Genomic DNA, 18730 nt, shown 5'->3' with positions numbered 1-18730 from the left:
CTTCAAAAGCTACCAAACAAGAACAAGAACACAACACACAGTTTTTATAAAGAACAATTTTTTATAAGAAGACTTGGCTGAAATATTGTCAAAAATAAAATAATCAAATTTGTAATAATAACCCGGGGGGAGTAAGGCAAATTGACCGACGGGTATGTGCGGTGGTTAAGGGTATGTTTTTCAAAATATCAGAAATGCACTGTAAGGGTGGACTTTTGATAAATGCACTGTACGGGTGAAAATGTTCTAAAAGAGTTTAATATTTGAAAAAATGCACTGTAAGGGTATGATTTTCAGCAATTTCTTTCTGCACTGTAAGGGTGCGATTCTAAAAGCCATTTTTTTGCCGCACATACCGTCAGTTGGTAAACCCATTGCCCCCCCCCCCCCCGTGGAATGATAATCTCAGAGAACTTAAGATTTTAAAATTTCACTAATGAACAGTCCTTAGAATAAATAAAGAAACGAAACATATTAAGAACATTTTGAGAACATTTAAGTCAGAAATTTCACAAAAAGGGGGAAAAAGCTTTAAATTCAAATTTACTCGTTCTTATAGAAAAGCAACATAGAAAGTAGAAGAAACATCTCTATCCTTTAATTAGAGAAGTCGGCTTTTCCGATTAGCACAGTAAAGGAAATGATAAAAACCCATAGTGAAAAGTATTTTCACTTGTTGTTAAGCGTTATAATAATGAGTGTGTTGTCTTTTGAAGAAGGGAAAGAAAAACGAGAAAATAATTATATTTTAAAAACTTAAGATTTGGGATTTGTAATGATGTAGGGTAGTATCCTATAAGTTTTGATCCACTTGATTAAGAAGTTATTCTCTAGAAATTTACCTAGCAGAATGAGAAGTATTTGTTTGGTCTGTTCAACACTTTTTGGAAGATGTATTTTTATAGAGGAATATCTCACTATTAGGTTTCATCTGATGCCATAGTTTATGTCTTAAGAAAATATTTTAAAGAACTTAAGATTTGGGATTTGTAATGATGTAGGGTAGTATCCTAAAAGTTTTCAACCACTTGATTAACAAGTTATTCTCTGGAAATTTATCCAGCAGAAAGTATTTGTTTGGTCTGTTCAACACTTTTTGGAAGATGTATTTTTATAGAGGAATATCTCACTATTAGGTTTCATCTGATGCCATGGTTTATATTTTAAGAAAATATTTCAAAAACTTAGATTTGGGACATATAATGATGTACGAGAGTAGACCCTAAGTTTTTAACTACTTGATTAAGAAGATACTCTCTGAAAATTTATCTAACAGAATGAGAAGTATTTGTTCGGTCTGTTCAAAACTTTTTGGAAGATGTATTTTTATGTAATAGTTATCGGACATTTGCGAGTACAATATGAGAAATATTTTACGAGTTCAGGGATTTTTCCGTACAATATTTTCCGAGCCTTTAGGCGAGGAAAATATACGGAAAATCCGGAACGAGTGAAATATTTCCATATTGTACGAGCAAATGTCTGATAACTGGTTTATCGGTGACCCAAAAAATGCACTTTTTGTGTTGAAAAGAAACGCAGGGCACTTTTGTAGCAAAGTGACGTTAGATTGCTGCTACCGCTACAATGCAACAACATCTTTTCGTCAATTAATATTTTTACATGTAAAATACAAGATATATTGTACTCTTTTTAACCAATCAGATTGCAGATATTTTTTGGATCGCCGATAAAGAGGAATATCTCACTGATAGGTTTCATCTGATGCGACGGTTTATATTTTGAGAAAATATTTCAAAAACTTAAATATGGGAGATATAATGATGTAAGGTTTGGTTCCTAAAAGATCCTAATCTAAAAGTTTAGATTAAATTTGATCCAAATACTTTCTATAATTCGATTCCCCTTTCGAGTTCGAATTAGAGAGAGTTAGATGCTCATTGTCCGTGATTTACCCCCGTCTTTGTGAGTGGAGGACGAAGATGTTTGAATAATTTGATTAGTCGAAATATCTCAGCTTTAATGGACAAAAAGGAAGCTAGCTTAAGGCTTGGGGACAGGAGAAGTTTTTTTCGTGTTGCTGCAGTGCAACATGCTCCATCCCACCAACACAAGAAAAAAAGTGCGTGTCTCATGGTTTCTTTTTTTGTTTCATGGGACAAAAAGTGAGCTGGATACCCAAAAGACACGCTGATTTTGTCCCTGGGACAATGGAGCAAAATTGATTCGAATGAATTTTGCTCCATTGTTCCAGAAGTTTTAGCGGTTCATTTTAGTACCTTTAGAGGTTCTAATAATCGCGTTTACCTTTAGATAACAAATTTGTCCCTTTTCGGGAATAAATATAGTCCTTTGAGGATTAAAATGATACCTTCTGTGGTACGATTTTTTTAAAAACCGTTAAGGTAATTTTAAAACACCCTGCAGGAATTATTTCATACCTTTTGAGTGATTTTCGGGATTTCCAAAAATTCAAAAGTTGACAAGGTATAATATAGTAACCGTAGGGGCAGGAAAAAAGCCTTCGAAGGAATTCTGAAGATCCCCTTAACTCTAAAGGGATCTTTATGTACCTCATAAACAATTTTCAGTTTTTCCGAAATTTCAAAGTATAATAAAATACCATTCGACGGTATAAAGTAGAGTGTCAAGATTCTCATTCGCTCAGTAGAAAGACCTTGGGATGTCATTTGAAAAAACTTAAGATTGAACGGCAAGACCTTAAGTCTAGTTTGGCATGAACGAGCACGCAAGACAGATCATAAAGGTCTCTAATTGAACATTTTATGCTCTGTGTTAGGGAGTCGTTATAATCCAAGACTCTGAAAGTTATTTTTCTAACCGTATTTCCGCTTGAAACCCTTTAAAGCTAAGTTAATTTCACTTTTAAAAGCTATCCTTTAGCCTAAGGTTGTTTCATAGATGTTATCATGGGTTGGAGTTATGCTGCCTTTGAAGCCTCGGGGATAAGGCGACAAAATAATACCTTTAGAAGTATCTTTAATCGTGTCTATGATTCTTGCCTAATCGTGTCTATGGAGTTTCGCTACTTTCGATACCTTAGAGATACAAATTCGTACCCTTTGAGGTATTTTTGAATGTTTTCTTGCGGGAAAACAGGCGGCAAAAAAATACCTTTAGAGGTATTTTTAATCGCGTCTATGATTCTTCCCTAATCGTGTCTATAGAGCTTCGCTACATTTGATACCTTAGAGATAAAAATTCGTACCCTTTCTGATAAAATCGATGCTCTTTGAGATAACATTCCAAAGAGTCCAGGGACGGAGAGAAGGACGGGACGTTGTGAGAAAATGAAAACAATCACATTTCCGCGGTATAATTCCAGCACTAGAAAGAGTAAATTCTCCTTAAAGTCCGAGAGAAACCCAAACTCCCGCCTCTTTCAAAAATACACTTTTTGATTGTGCCGCTCATTTGCTCTTTGTCTGTCAATCTGACAGGTCGAAGCTCTCATTCGCAAATTATTTAAAGTCCGAATTTTAGCCGCTCGCTATTATTATGTGATGCTGAAGAAATCCAAAAAATTTTGGGGATTGATCAACTCTCCCAAATATCCCTGCTGGAGAAGATCAACATTCGGTTCAAAAGCATATTGAAACTCTGAAATCACAAACCTATTGCTCTAAGCAAAAAGAACGACTCATTTGGAGCTTATCCTGCCCGATCGACGAGCAAAATTGATCAAGGATCGCATATCCGTCAAAATTCTGATTGAAATATACCCAAACCTTGCGAATGGCGAACAGGTAAGCAAAATTCGGCTAATTAAATCAGGAGGGCTATTAGGCAAAATTGGGTATGGGGACGTGCCACTGGTCAGAGTCCTCTTTTTAGGCTCTGAAGATATCTGACAGGGTCCAAATTAACTGGAAATAGGGAAATAGTTCTGATAGGGTCCCGATTTTACCAAAAATTCATATCTGACAGTGTCAACTTTTCAAACAACAGCGGCACGTCCCCGTCGGCCGTCAAGGTCAGTGCCCCCAGGCATCACTTTGCAACAAGCGTATATAGGATCATTGAAATATCATTGAAAGTAAGAATATAATGAACAAAAGTTTTACATAATGTAACTTTCTTTTTCAACAGATCGATATGCTGTTGTGGGAGTATTAACGTTACCGGTACTATTTCGAGAAGATACCAAAAATTACTATGGAATCGAGAACGCGCTTTCTCCTCGAATCGGCCATGCTAACCCCGACACTTTTGAGGATCAAGATTTCTTCATTCACCTAGATGGCATCACCATAGGAAAGTCAAGAGATCCTCTGACGGCATTGCCCTATAAAATTGCTCAGTCTTATACAGAAAAAATCACGGTAGTGAATAAATGAGAAAGATTGAATAATCTTACTGAATAGTAAATAGTGTATAATTATTAGCTGATATAGAATCGGTTTACTAGTTTTGTTAATTGTAACTTTTATTGGTCAGCCTAAGCTGAGCATTCAAATAGGTAAAATTTTCTTCTACTTCTTCCATAAGACGACAAAAAAAAATCCGATTTCCCGATCTCACTTTGATTTCTAAACTTTCTTCCGATCGGGTTAACTTTTTAGGTACTTTTAGCGTGCGTTGTTTTTACAGATCATAATGTGGTGTTTCAAGATGGCGGCTCAGATGTGATAAGTCAGTGTTGTACCAAAGTATTTCCAGTGTAAATCTGTTGCAAGCTTTAATTTCTGTCATTCATTTTTTTAACTCGGCAAATCAAACACATGATTTTCATCAAGGGGATTCTTTTTCTACATCTTTTGAAGGTTTAAAGCCGTTTGCTTAAGTTTTTGTTTGTGTTGAATTTTCTGATACTTTTTATTGCTGCTTTTTATATTTTTCTTGTTTGCCTCTAGGTGGGATTGATGGTGTTATAATGTTATTGGAATTTGATAAAGTTTACAATAGTACAGCTACTGTCTAAATTTGATAAAGACTGGATGCAATCGTGCTTTTTTGGACTTGGTTTGGACGTGTCTGATAAGGCGAATCGCAAAAAATTGTTTGGTTCCTGTCATTTCTACTTTAAAAAGTGGGGGTCATTCGGTCAGTCGGTCGAATATATTTTTCTTTTAAGAAGCAGCTACATCTTGTTGAAAGGGAATCCGTGTAGACTGATCCGAATTAAGAAATTGAGAAACCGTGGATAAACTGGTTTTCGGTTTACTCTCCATTAGCATGCAGCTTGCTACTTCGATTTGAAAACTTGTAAACACAGAGCGTGCGGAGGTCGACAGTGGAAACCAGCAAAGCAGCGGAAAAGCTTTCCGACTCTCCAACTCTACCTGCTGACCGTAAATCAGGGTCGGTCAGATGACGGGAACCAAATGATGACATCACATCTCCTATAATTGGACATGCAAAATTATGACAAATGGTCTTTGGAATTTGATCAATTATATTAATATTAATATATACAGTTCTTGTTGAAATTGATCAAACTATTTTTCATGCAGTTTCGGACGCAGATTGTGTTTTTCTAACCTTTTCTAACCTTGGCGCACGTTTTGACTGAATGATGGAATGGAATGAATGGCGATAACAGTTTATAATATACATATCTCTTATCAGACTTGCAGAAAGCGGACTGCAGAAAGTTATGAAAAATGGTTTCTAGAATTTAATGAATTATACCGTCAAGTAACACAACATGCTTACTCTCGTCACAACTTCCACAGTCATAACAAACAGATCCATCTGGTCTTCATTTAACATTGCTTTAAAGTTTAGAAAACACTGCCAGTGCTTGGCACAGAAGAGAGGACTCCCAGTTGAAATTAATTGCTACTCCGCTGCCCTGTTGAATTTATTTATTATGGTCGTGTGTTTATTCCGCCAAGGCAGTAAAGCGATCACCCAAATTCATGGACCAATCAAAAGGGAGTTTAAAGCAAAATGGGGGGAAAATGAGCTTCCCTGCATAATTATGAATTTTAAGTTTCATTTTCGATTATCATTTGCGACCAAGTCTTCAAGATGGTTGTGTGCATGCTGTGTAACTTGACGGTACTAAACTACAAAATTTATTTACGAAGGCTGGATGTAAATTATGTTTTTCTGACCTTGCCAAATTTTGGCTTTGACTGAATAGCAGTCAGTTTTTACGTACCTCATTGGCCTTGCAGACAACTGACAAATGGTTTCTGTAATTTGACCAAGTCTACCAAAATACAGTTCCTGTTGAAATGTTATAAATATGAACTACGTTTTGCAAAGATTTTGATGCAAATTTGGAGTTTGCGTTTTGTGACTTAAAGTTTGTAGCTTGTTAGTTTAAAGTATTATTGGAGTTTTATCAAGTAAAACAAAAAGTACAGTTTCTATGTATATATTTGATGGATATCTTTGTTTTGGTTCTGACGTTTTGGCAATTTTCTAATTTATTTCTAGATAACACTTTGGTCAGATATGGATATTGTCTACATCCAACAGAAAAAATGTATCATAACTGACTGGAATGAAATTAACAAAAAGTTTAATTACACTATGTTTCTCTTTTATTTTATAGTAATGAACTATAGCTTAATTGTTTGATGTCATAGAAACAGTGCTACTATGCTTAAAGAGAAGTATACTTTGATCTTCTCGTGGGGGGGGGGGGGTAGAGCAGCACTCAGGCTTGTTTTAAATAATTTCAAATCAAGTTATCAAATGTTTCACATTTTGTACATTATTCAACATTTTTAGTCTACTCTGTTTCAGTACATCTCTTACATCTGTTAACCCACTTATTAAAGCTATCTAGCTAAGCTCTATTGGCTGACCATCCAGCCTCGGCTGGTTTATTTAATTTATGATACATCCATTTATTGAATTGTTTATTGAATGGCTTTCTTTTATATTTATCAATATTGTAAATTTCATTTAATGCAATGTACAAAAATAAAGATAGGAGCTTTGATCTCCCGTATTAACTTTATGAGTTATTCGTTCAATTAGTATTCGCTTATTCTAGTGAAGAAATGATAGGAAATTCAAAATACCTAGGAGGTTAAGGAAAATACCTTTTTCGCACCATCACATGTAAGTGATGAAAAACAACCCCGTGGGTAAAAACTAAAACCGCTTTATCGGCACTTTTGAATCATTAATGAATCATTAATGGTATATCAGACAAATTTTACCCTAAAAGGGTCGTTTAGCGGTATCGTTTGAAAACTACCTTTTTGGTGACTTAGGAGTACCTTTTCGGGGACAAAAAATTTCTTTTGGAAGTATTATCTTCATACCTCAAAAGGTATCTAAAAGTACCTGTAAGGTACGAATAAAAAAATACCTTATAGGTATTTCTTTAATTTGTACCCTTAAAGGGTCGTTTTGCGGTATCGCTAAAATAAACCTTTAAAGGTACTAAAATGAACAGCTAAAACTTTCAGTGAGGGACAAAAGTGAGAGAAGCACAAATGTTATTAAAAGAAAAATCGGGTGGAGACACGAGAAATCGTTTCAGGTTGATGGGATGGAGCATGTTGCATTGCACCAACGCGAAAAAAACTTCTCGTGTCCCCAAGCCTTTAAGGAAGCCAAACAGAAAACAGACACCAGAAAATGTAAAAGACAAACAACAATTTTTGAACTGAAACAAACCTAAAATGCTTCAAAACCATTAAGAACTAAAATAAGACAAAAAAAGACGACAACTCACAGTAAATTAAACTTTAGTAAAACGCACCTCTCACACACAAGACACTCACTCGCGTCTCTCAGTGTTGAACTGATTTCTATGTACAAAATTACAATTAATAAACATATCCTAATTTTCCTAGAGGAATTACAAATGACATATAAAACAAAATTCGGGAATACAAAAGACACTCAAAACAAAAGGGACACTAAACAGTGAGTGGACTCAAGAGGACACATGAAAACTGAAAGACTCTACAGGGTGTCCCTAATTAAAGTATCGAGTTTGAACATGCGATTGAGTAGAACAGTTTGTGTGTGTTATCGCTAAAATATAAGAACGTTCTCCATCACACAGGCTTATTACAAAAGGTAGTTACAACGTATAAATTAATCGTAATGCCAAAGAAAAAAGAGGGAGAGCTTAAAATACAATTTTGTGAACACGCACATTAAAGTTTCTACTCATAGTTGTGTTTCGACTCGATACTTTAATTAGGGACACCCTGTACAGTGAATACTAACAAAAACATAAACATCATCACGGCCAATTAAATGTTCATTAATGTTTTTGTATTTTTGAGTTTAAGCAACTTTATTGGTTTGGGTAGTAAGTTTTGTATAGACCTTTTGTATAGACCTTTTCATAAATTACGTTACGAACATCACTTGCCTCGTTTTGAAATTATTGCCATCATGATGATTAAGTCCCAGTGGATTTTATCAAAACTACTTTTTATTCATAAAAAAATAATTTTATGTTTCAAGGGACATAATCACCATGGTAATTGTTTGAATACGTGGCAAGTGATGTCCGTGACGTAATTTATGAAAAGGTCTATTGTGTAAAAAATTAGAAAAAAAAATAATGAGCCAGGTAAATTTAAAAATAATTTTCACAAAACAAAAAAGTTAATAAGTTCTACAACATAATTAACAAATCGGGGGAGGTGACATAAAGCTGTTTTAATACCATTTTCACTTTTCAAAAAAATCTTCGTTCATCATGGCTATAAGATCATAAAAAATTTCGAACGTTTTTATTTTCACAACATTGATACAACATTCCTGGAATATTTTAATTTAATTTTTGTCTTCTACAAAAATCTTCGTTCATCATGGCTATAAGATCATCTATTGATTCAAACGTTTTCATTTTCACAGCATTGAGACAATGTGGTAAGGACCCCAAAGATGCCCATCGGTAACCGTTGATGTTTGGTCGCGAGAGAGCTTTACATACTTTATTGGGTAGTTTAAGGTTCTGATCATGGATATAAAAAGTAATGGCATCACGTTCTTTCGGTTCCAAATCAGCGATTATCAAATCAGGACCAAACTTTTCATTAAAGATTTTTTCATCAGTAATTGCATAATCATCATCCCAGAAATAACTCCACGGGTATATCTTTATCCTCAACGGTTGTGTTTTTTTTATTTCACGCAAAGCATTGACTTTTTTCAATAAAGCAACGAGATACGGAATATAAACATCAGGAAGAAGGAGTTGTGTGTAGATATGGATCATAGTTATTCCAGTCATGCAAGGTTCACTAAACAGGTCATCTCTAGAGAGAAGGTATTGGTACATGTATTCATATCGGTTAAAGTCTGGCTCTTTTATCACATCAAGTAGATCTGCAGGTATAAGTTCATATATATGAAGAAAAAAGAACCCCCGATAGATTGGCAACCAATTTGGAAGTGGAGAAAAATTTTGACAGTATAGAATGATATTCCATAGTCGATCATCTTGAAGCCCTTGCAATATTTGAAAAAATTTTTTTTTTGTGTTACCAAAATCAAAAAATAAATAGACCAATGTTTGTTTGACAGTGTCGTCCCCCCTCACTTCTTCGTTATAAAGACGCTTCAAGAAACTTTCAATATCGCTTTCACGAATTACATTCGAGAAGTATCTACTGCGAAAAAAATTCCTTTCAAAATGATTGACATTGAAGTTCGGTCGCCATTGAATAACAAAACCATCACTTGGAAGGTATACATTGATCATGAAGCAACCTTCGTTCCATGTCAAAGGTTCCAAGCGTTGCAAGAGGTCATCCAGAAAATCGAACCCAATACCATCAGCAATAATGGTTATATTATTTGTTTTAGTGCAAGCTAACATTCCGAATTCTTGAAACTGGAACCCATTGCAATGAAATGATGATATCAATAGGAAGAGAAAACAAGTCACCAAAAAGGAGATACGGACCATTTTGTAAATACTCGAGAAGAATTTCTGTTGTTGTGAAAAGAGTGAGTAAATGTATTCAATGCTTTTCTCGCAAGATTTATACCATTATTTAGGAAAGTCCCTTCAGAAAGTGTTTTGAAAGAATTATTTTCTAATTCGTAAAGTCAAACGAAAATAACTTTATTTATCATTTTACTTTCATCTCTTCTTATCACGTCAGTGGGTCGTCTAGAAAGCGTACATTGTGCAAGATAGTAAAGTAAATATAAATGTATATTTACAAATGCTATTGACAATAACACTTCTTTATAAATCAATAAACCAGCTGCGCTGGAAGCTCCGGCTTAAGAGATTAAAAGATGTGAAAGATGAGCTTGTTGAGTTAGTTGTGTTAGAACGTTGCCCACAAACTACTAATCATAACAGATCAGAAAGCAAAGTAATAATTATTGCAGAGCGAGTATGAGAAATAATCTTAACAAATAAATAAACTAGCTGGAAGTTTAGCTCTTCTAAGTGATTACACATGCACTTTCTTGCCTAAAGAACCAACCCCAGCCCCCGCCCACTCAGAAGTGAATATTTCCAAGTTCTTATAAATTCATTTTTTTCTAAACTTGCCAATAGCGAAGCCATGATGCGCCGTTGATTTGATTGTCCGGATAAAATTTTGGGGAGAAAAATAGCCTAAATTAGAGGCCATGGCTTTTAGCTAAGCATTATTTTTTCTGTTGGGATAATACTTGGAGGAGAGTAGGATAAACCAAATAAAATGGTAAACAAGAAGCCCAGAGGGCATGAAGGCCCAGCGAATAAAAATATGAACTGAACAAGAGATTTGAACCTGGAGTCACTAATATTAGCCATAGACGCCTTAGACCATTCGGCTATCTCTTATCTACAACAATATGAAATATTTAATCTTATATACAGAGATGTTTTTTTCCTAACACGTGAACAACTGAACTGTTCACATGATAGAGAAATGTAAAAACAACTTTTTTTTAAAAGAACATCTTCCTAAAGAGAAGAAGGTTTGTTACGGTTATTTCTGTGTAAATCACATTGTTTTTCTTAAAACGTACTACATCTGTTATATTCTTATAGTTTTAACTAGACGGTTCCCGTCGTCGTAAACGCCGGTTAACGGTTTTGCTTGCGCATCAAAAGCCTTTAAAATACTATAATGTGGGTTAATTCCTGACATCGTTTTGGCTTAAAATGCCAAATACATAATAAAAAATATACTTCTAAACTTTCTACATTAGTCAAAATTTTGTGTCTGTAAGCCTCGATTATATGTTTTTTAAGATAACGGAAGTTTGTGTTCAATGAAATGCCATAGTGACCCTGTCAAAATTATCGAGGGTACCCGTCGTTGCAGACGCCCAAAGGTGTCTGAGGTGGTGAGAGGGTTGCTTCTAGGAAAGAAAAAGCCTTAGTTGTGAAGGAGAGGCTCGCGCTTTGCGATTGAGCACTGAAGGTTTCCCGTTTGTTGGCTTCGCATGCGGACAGCTTAAGACCGGCGCATATGCAATGCAACCAACATTGAAACCTTTTTAAATAATGTTAGACGAAGTTTATTCATCAAACAACAATGTTGGATTTTGTTGCGTGTGTTGATATAAAATAATTCGAAATCGTGCAACAAAAATGCCACACCTTTTTATTTGAAACTTTGTGACGTCGCAGTACTTTTTCATGAAATTGACGTCAGAACTTTTTTCGTTTACAAATAGCAGTGTAGAGTCTTCTCTAATCCGAGTTTTCTACGCTTGTCAAACTTAGCGCGAGACTTTTTGTATCGAAGGTCGATAGATTTTCCAGCCGCGGCGTTCAAATTTTAGAAACCTGAACATATGTTACTGGGCTAGCGTTACAGACATTTTTCATAAACTCATTTAGTATAGTAAGATAGTTAATTGTATTTTCTCCTTTTATGTTTTTAACCAATAAAGACGATTTCAATTGTTTTTTATTCTGTCAATCATGTTCTAACAGCCAATCAAATCCTTCACAATATGTACTAGCCTGTGCTGTGCTTGAAAACGCGTATCGCCTAGTAAATTGTTACACACTGACACCGGGCAGAATGCTAATGAAAGGCCCAGTACGCTAAAGCTAGCTGGGCCAAATAGTGTGTATGAAATAAATAGTGGTATATTTGGAAAAAACCAAAGTCCAAAAAATATAATTTTCAGTTATAACACTGTGAAAATTTCTCCGATCTTGTTCAAATTTACACAGGAATTGTGTTTTAGTATCCTTTACTGAATTCTCATAGTGATATGTTTGTAAAAAATCTGTGTCGGGTTTGAAAAATCAAAAGAAACGGTCGCCAGTCGCGATGAAATTACGACAAAGTCCAAAAACAATCATTTTCAGCCATAACACTGTGAAAATTTCTCCAATATTGTTCAAATTTTCACAGGAATTGTGTTTTAGTATCCTTTACTGAATTCTCATAGTGATATGTTTGTAAAAAATCTGTGTCGGGTTTGAAAAATCAAAAGAAACGGTCGCCAGCCGCGATGAAATTACGACTAAGTCCAAAAACAATCATTTTCAGCCATAACACTGTGAAAATTTCTCCAATATTGTTCAAATTTTCACAGGAATTGTGTTTTAGTATCCTTTACTGAATTCTCATAGTGATATGTTTGTAAAAAATCTGTGTCGGGTTTGAAAAATCAAAAGGAACGGTCGCAAGCCGCAATGAAATTACGACGAAGTCCAAAAACAATCATTTTCAGCCATAACACTGAAAATTTCTCCAATATTGTTCAAATTTTCACAGGAATTGTGTTTTAGTATCCTTTACTGAATTCTCATAGTGATATGTTTGTAAAATATCTGTGTCGGGTTTGAAGAATCAAAAGGAACGATCGCTAGTCAACAATGATGAATACCAGGCGTCCTAGTCTGAATCGCAGACCTCTACAAAACCACAGGTAGTTCAGCAGCGGCCTGGCTTAAATTTCTTGGTGGTGCAAACTATGAAATTGGCGCCCCTGAAATTTTTGTCCTCGTTTGCGCCCTCTACCATTAAGTGAAAATATTAAACTGTAAGAGCAGTGACTGGTTGAAAGTAACGCTCGGAATCTCTGAGTTAACAAACTTTTATTTATACGAAGGTGGTGGTAATGATAACTTGATGTATCTATTTCCTTGTTATCTCCTGGTCTTACTTTACTCTCGATTAAAGATCAATGGCTGAAAGAGGCCCTAAAAATTCGAAAGTTGGCAGGAATAAGGGTTCTTTGTAATTTTGGCGCCGCAGGCAAAAAATTTGGTGTAAGAAATAGGTCAAACAGCTTAAAAGATATTCTAAAAAGGAGAAAGTTAGTCTGCATAAGACCACAAAAACCACAGCGAGCAGTTTCGATCAATCTCTCATTTTGGGGATGAGCATCCTCTTTAACCCCTGGTGTATACACAACACTTCTCTTGCTTTGAACTTTCGCAATTCAATGTTGATAGTAGTTTTGAAAAAATTCTTAAAATAAAACGAAGCGCCGCAGGCGAAAAAAAAATTTACATTGCACTGATATAGAAGGCGCTAAAAACGTGTCAAAGGGCGCCAAATTGCCCAACCAAACATCAAAAAAAAATTTGGCGCCCCTTGGAAAGCTTTTTTGGCGCCCCTCTCAAGTCTTTCTGGGTGGTGCACTGCACACCCTGCACCCCCTGCCAGGCCGCCACTGGGTAGTATAGGTCTGCTTAATGATCTACCAACCGCTTTCCGGTTCGCAAAGGAAATCTTGGCGAGTAATTTGATTGACATTGATGTGCGCGCAAAAACGATCGTTTCGAACATTTTCAATGGAATGTTTACATTTGAAATTCGAATCCCAGACCAGAAAAACAAAACAGAAAAAAGATAAAAAACAATCTGATGCGCGCATTATGTACAGTCTGTAGATTTATTTTTGACTTTTGCCTTTATGAGATATCTGGTCTGTAAATTTATCAAAACTTTTCCATCAGCTCTTCGGTCGAAGCTCAAAAAATACAAATATGAACACAAAAGTGAGAAACACTCCAATCTCTTCAAAGAATTGAAGCTAAGTGCCTGAAAAGATACAAAGGCCACACAGTATTAAAAAGTGAAATGCTAAAGCTGAAGAAAAGTTCTTTGTTCGTTTTAACATTTAAAGGCCCTTTGAAGGAACAACAACCATGGCAGTACCTTTAAGGCCAATCACAATTTTAGCTTCTCAAATCTAAAATCAGCCTCTCAGATTTGGAATTCGGCTTCTCAGATTATAATTTCAACTTCTCAGTTTTATGATATCTTTTTACTATTAAAGTTTTTCTTCTTCAAAAATTAAGAATTGATTATTTTGCTTCTCAAATCATCTTTCCAGCTTTTCAGATCATCTTTTCAGCTCCTCAGATCATCTTTTCAGCTTCTCAGATTAACTTTATAACTTCTCAAATTGAATAACTGCGTGTTCTAATTCAAGTTGATGCCTGAGTTAATGCTATTGGGAATAAATATAAGCTGAACAGCTGATTTGAGAAGCTGAAAGACTGAGAGTAAAAATTTGAAAAGTAGAATCGATGATTGGCCGAAAAATACCTCTCATGAACAACACTCCCTTTTGTAGAATCATAAAGAAGTAATGTCAGAAATATTCAATATGACCCCAAAATGTACTGTATATACATAACTAGAATACCTTGAAATAATCTGCAACATATCTGTAGAACTGACAAAACAATTATCTGGAGCCAAAGTGATCAACGAATCCAGTGTGGTAAAAATTATACACTCATGCAAGTCCAAATTAAAGCATCAAAATGTAGTTTTGTGAAGCAAAATTTTGTTGGTGCACACAGAAGATACATCAGGGCACTTTAATTCAATAAATCTAATTTCTCATCTTTTACAAAATCTCCACATTAAACAAGAAAGGAGGAAGAAAAACAAGCAAACTTCCTTCCGCCTACTTTTTTTTCAAAATCCAAATATATTTTCCAATCTATGATTTGGTGCCTCACAGAAAATTTAAACATTACGTAATGTTATATAATTGTAGACACTCGCCAGCTAAAAATGTCTTTAGCCGTATATCGGCTAAAGGCGGCAAATCTCTGGACAAAGGAAATATAGCTTATTAAGCATCCTCTATAAGGAGCACGAATCCGTTAGTGGATGCCAGCAGCCTTGGTGAATACAAAACAGGATCATTTTCAGCCATAAACATAACACCACAAAAACTACTCAAATCGTTTTCAAATTTGCACTGTAATGTTGTAATTTTAGTATTCTCTTTTAAATTCCAATGGATGTGTGTTTGAAAGTGAGATTTGCCAGTATTTGCTACACAGTCAGCTAGTCCACTTTCGGTAGCCATCTTTTTCTTAAATACTTTCGGCCGATCAAATCACAGTATTATTGGAATCAGATAATCCGTTTTTATTAAATCGGAATAGATCATCGGATTAGATAAACAAACAAAAAATGTCTTGACCGTTGTCGGACGAGAGAGAATTTAAGGCTCCTAGGCCGGAGCAATTATCATATAATCCAATATATGTAATAATATATCTATACTATGGCTAGACTCTTTAAAATTAGAGAGACTGTAACAACGTAATAGCTTAACAAGTGGGCGGATGGGCGGTTTCGTAACAATCTAGCAACCTGTGAATAGCTTCGGACAGCCGCTCTTTTTTAAAGTCTAACATCGCGTGACTATGAAGCGCCAAAAGAACAATAATAAATTCATATGATGAATAATATTCATAATATGAATATAATATGAATAATTACTTACTCATTACCAAAACGATAATGAGTCGCCAATAATATCATTCTATCTTACACAATCCAAAAATTAATTACCAAAAAAGTACCGGGTACGCCACAAAAAAAAGTTTCTCTCTTTGAAACTAATTTTCTCAAAATCTAATAAAAATTTTAAAAGAGCCATTCCTATTTCATTGAAAGGAAGAAAGATAGACTTAAATTTTGATGGGTCATTTATAAAATTCGATTCATTAAATCAGAAGTTATGCTTAATTCGATAAAAAATTACTTTCAGAAAGTTTTCGAAAACTTTAAAAATCGACCCCTCAAAATTTTCTTTTTTCTTTCCAATATATTCCAATTTAACCCCCAGCACATTCGAGGGTTTATAGTTTTGCACCGTTGTGCAAATAATCATAAAGAATGAATCTCGAGAATATGACACGCCTTATGTTGCAAAACTATATCATCTTGGCTTTCAATAAATTAGCTTTCGCTTCGATCGAAATGAAATTCTCGCTCAGTAATGGAATACTTTTTCGCTTAGAAAAACTTTTATTTTTCACTTAGATAAAAGTCAATTTTCTCGCTTTGATAAACTCACTTTATCCGCTTTGATAAACTCACTTTTTTCCGCTTAGATAAAAGTCAATTGTCCCGCTTAGATAAACTCACTTTTTTCCGCTTAAATAAACTCATTTTTTCCGCTTTGATAAACTCGCTTTTTCCGCTTAGATAAACTCACTTTTTTTCACTTAGATAAACTCATTTTTTTCGCTTAGATAAACTCATTTTTTTCGCTTTGATAAACTCACTTAGTCATTTATGCTTCATATTTGGACCACACCTTCTTTGGGTGTGGTCCGACCTTATTCAGGTGTTCCAGACTTTTCGGACCCCACCGGAACTCCCCGGCAAACCTCCGGAACTCGTGACTTTCTGAAACCCTTGGGGACTTCTGCAAGGCCCCCAAGGCTTGTTATAATGAACTCGAAAAGTGGAAAAGATTTCCGGGCAAAAAGACCGGCGATTTGGGTCGTTTGGGGGTATTATACCAGCTTTCCCCGGCTCAGGAAAGTCTGGAAATGCTCTTTTTAAGAGTACCGTAACCATAGCTCGGTCTTGAAGCCCCCAAAAGTCCTCTAAGCCTTCCTTAACGTTGAAAACGCTCTGAGAGCAAAGCAGAAGGGTGCCTTCGACCATTCCAGCCCGGCTGGGCCTTCTGAAGGCCCGGGGAAAGTCCGGAACTAATCCGGAAAACTGGTAATACAAACTTTCTAAATCTCCGGTTTTAAGGGCACGCTTGAAGCCGGTCGGCCTTCCTTAATGTTCTGATCGGCTGTGGCCCAGTGGCCCGGTCCTGACCCAGACAGGGCAATTCAGCGGGTCAAAATGGCGATTTTTGGTCATGCGTTCAAATCCTTTTAAAGCGAGACCCCCAGGATACGCCAGACATCCAAACTGGTCAATATACAAAGCATGTGTGCCACCCTTTTTGGCCCAGGTTCGGGAGACCGTTTGGGAACTTTGCTGGCTTTTGACGATACTTTGAGCAACTTTGAAGGACCCACACCGGTGCAGGCGTGTACCCTCACATCCCTCCTAACCAGTGGGCACCAGTCGGACCCCCCAGAACCCCGGCCAGGACTCCCAGCGGCCGTCCGCGATGGTACCCAAAGAAAGTCATTTTTTCCAATTTTGACAAATTTTCGCAAATTTTCAAGCCTTTTCGCGCCTTTGGATGACTGATGGAGGGTGCTTGCTATGAGGGAGAGCAAGGCAGAGCGTATCCGAAGGGGTCCAAAGGGCTGTGGTAGGCTGTGGGTGCTTGTAGAGGCCTCAATTGGTCTGACCGGGGAGGTCATTTTTGGCAATTTCTCCCGGCCTTTGACGACACTTTGAGGAACTTTGAAGGACCGAAGGACCCACACCGGTGCAGGCGTGTACCCTCACATCACCCTGACCAGTGGGAACCGATCGAACGCCCTGGAACCCCGGCCAGGACCCCCAGGGGCCGTCCACGGCGATACCCAAAGAAGGAAATTTTTTCCAATTTTGACCAATTTTCAAGCCTTTCCAAGTCTTTTAAAGGCTTTGGAGAACTGATGAAGGGGGTTGGCTTTGAGGAAAGGCAAGGCAGAGGGTATCCGAAGAGGTCTGAAGGGGTCCGAAGGGCTGTGGTAGGCTGTGGGGGGGGGGCTGTAGAGGCTTCAATTGGTCTTACCGGGGCTGGTACCCAAAAGGAGTCATTGTCAGCAATTTTTGCCGACTTTAAGGAGCTTTGAAGGACCCTCACCGGCGCAGGCATTGTGAAAGTGCAATTTCGGCAATGGTTTATATTTTAAGAAAATATTTTAAAGAGCTTAGGTTTGGGATTTGTGATGATGTAGGGTCAGTGCCGTAGTAACTGGGGGGGCAAGGGGGGGCTATGCCCCCCCCCAATAATTTTTTCAAAAATGGTTATTTTGCAAAATGCAAAGTTTTTCTTTTTTGATTTGTCATAATTGTCTTTTATGTGCATGTTTTGAGTGTATTTTAAGCAGTCTAGAGCTCAAATTTTCAAAATTTCCCCCCTCGGGCCAAACCATGGTTGGCCCTCGCGGTGTCACTGAACTTCAGCCCCCCCCAATATGAAAATGCTTCCTACGGCATTGAGGGTAGTATCCTAAAAGTTCTCAACCACTTGATTAAGAAGATATTCTCTGAAAATTTATCAAGCAGAATGAGAAGTATTTGTTCGGTCTGTTCAAACCTTTTTGGAGGATTTTCATAAAGGAATATCTCACTATTAGGTTCCATCTGATGCCACGGTTTACATTTTGAGAAAATATTTTAAAAACTTAAATATGGACATATAATGATGTAAGGTTTAGATCCTAAAAGATCCTAAATTTAAAAGTTTAGATTCAATTTGATCCAAATACTTTCTATAATTCGATTCCCCTTTCGAGTTCGAATTAGAGAGAGTAAGATACTCATTGTGTATAATATTCCCGTCTGTGAGTTACCTCCGTCTTTGTGAGTGGAGGACAAAGATGTTTTGAATAGTTTGATTAGTCGAAATATCTCAGCTTTAAAAAGGAACCTAACTTGAGGCTTGGGGACACGAGAAGTTTTTTTCGTGTTGGTGCAGTGCAACATGCTCCATCCCACCAACACAAGAAAAAAAGTGC

The 18730-nt window shown here is 36.4% G+C and overlaps 1 protein-coding gene across 2 annotated transcripts in view; it reads right to left on the bottom strand.

The window, feature by feature from the left end:
• The window catches only part of LOC136823022 (leukotriene A-4 hydrolase-like), a 170381-nt gene that overhangs the window by 49117 nt on the left and 102534 nt on the right, over nucleotides 1–18730 (bottom strand). The window lies entirely within an intron of this gene.

This window comes from Clytia hemisphaerica, unplaced genomic scaffold (genome assembly GCF_902728285.1).
Source record: "Clytia hemisphaerica strain Z4C2 unplaced genomic scaffold, Clytia hemisphaerica genome assembly, whole genome shotgun sequence".
Classification (NCBI taxonomy): domain Eukaryota; kingdom Metazoa; phylum Cnidaria; class Hydrozoa; order Leptothecata; family Clytiidae; genus Clytia; species Clytia hemisphaerica.
The sequence above is the reverse complement of the archived record's forward strand: the minus strand, read 5'-3'. Positions and strand labels throughout refer to the sequence as shown.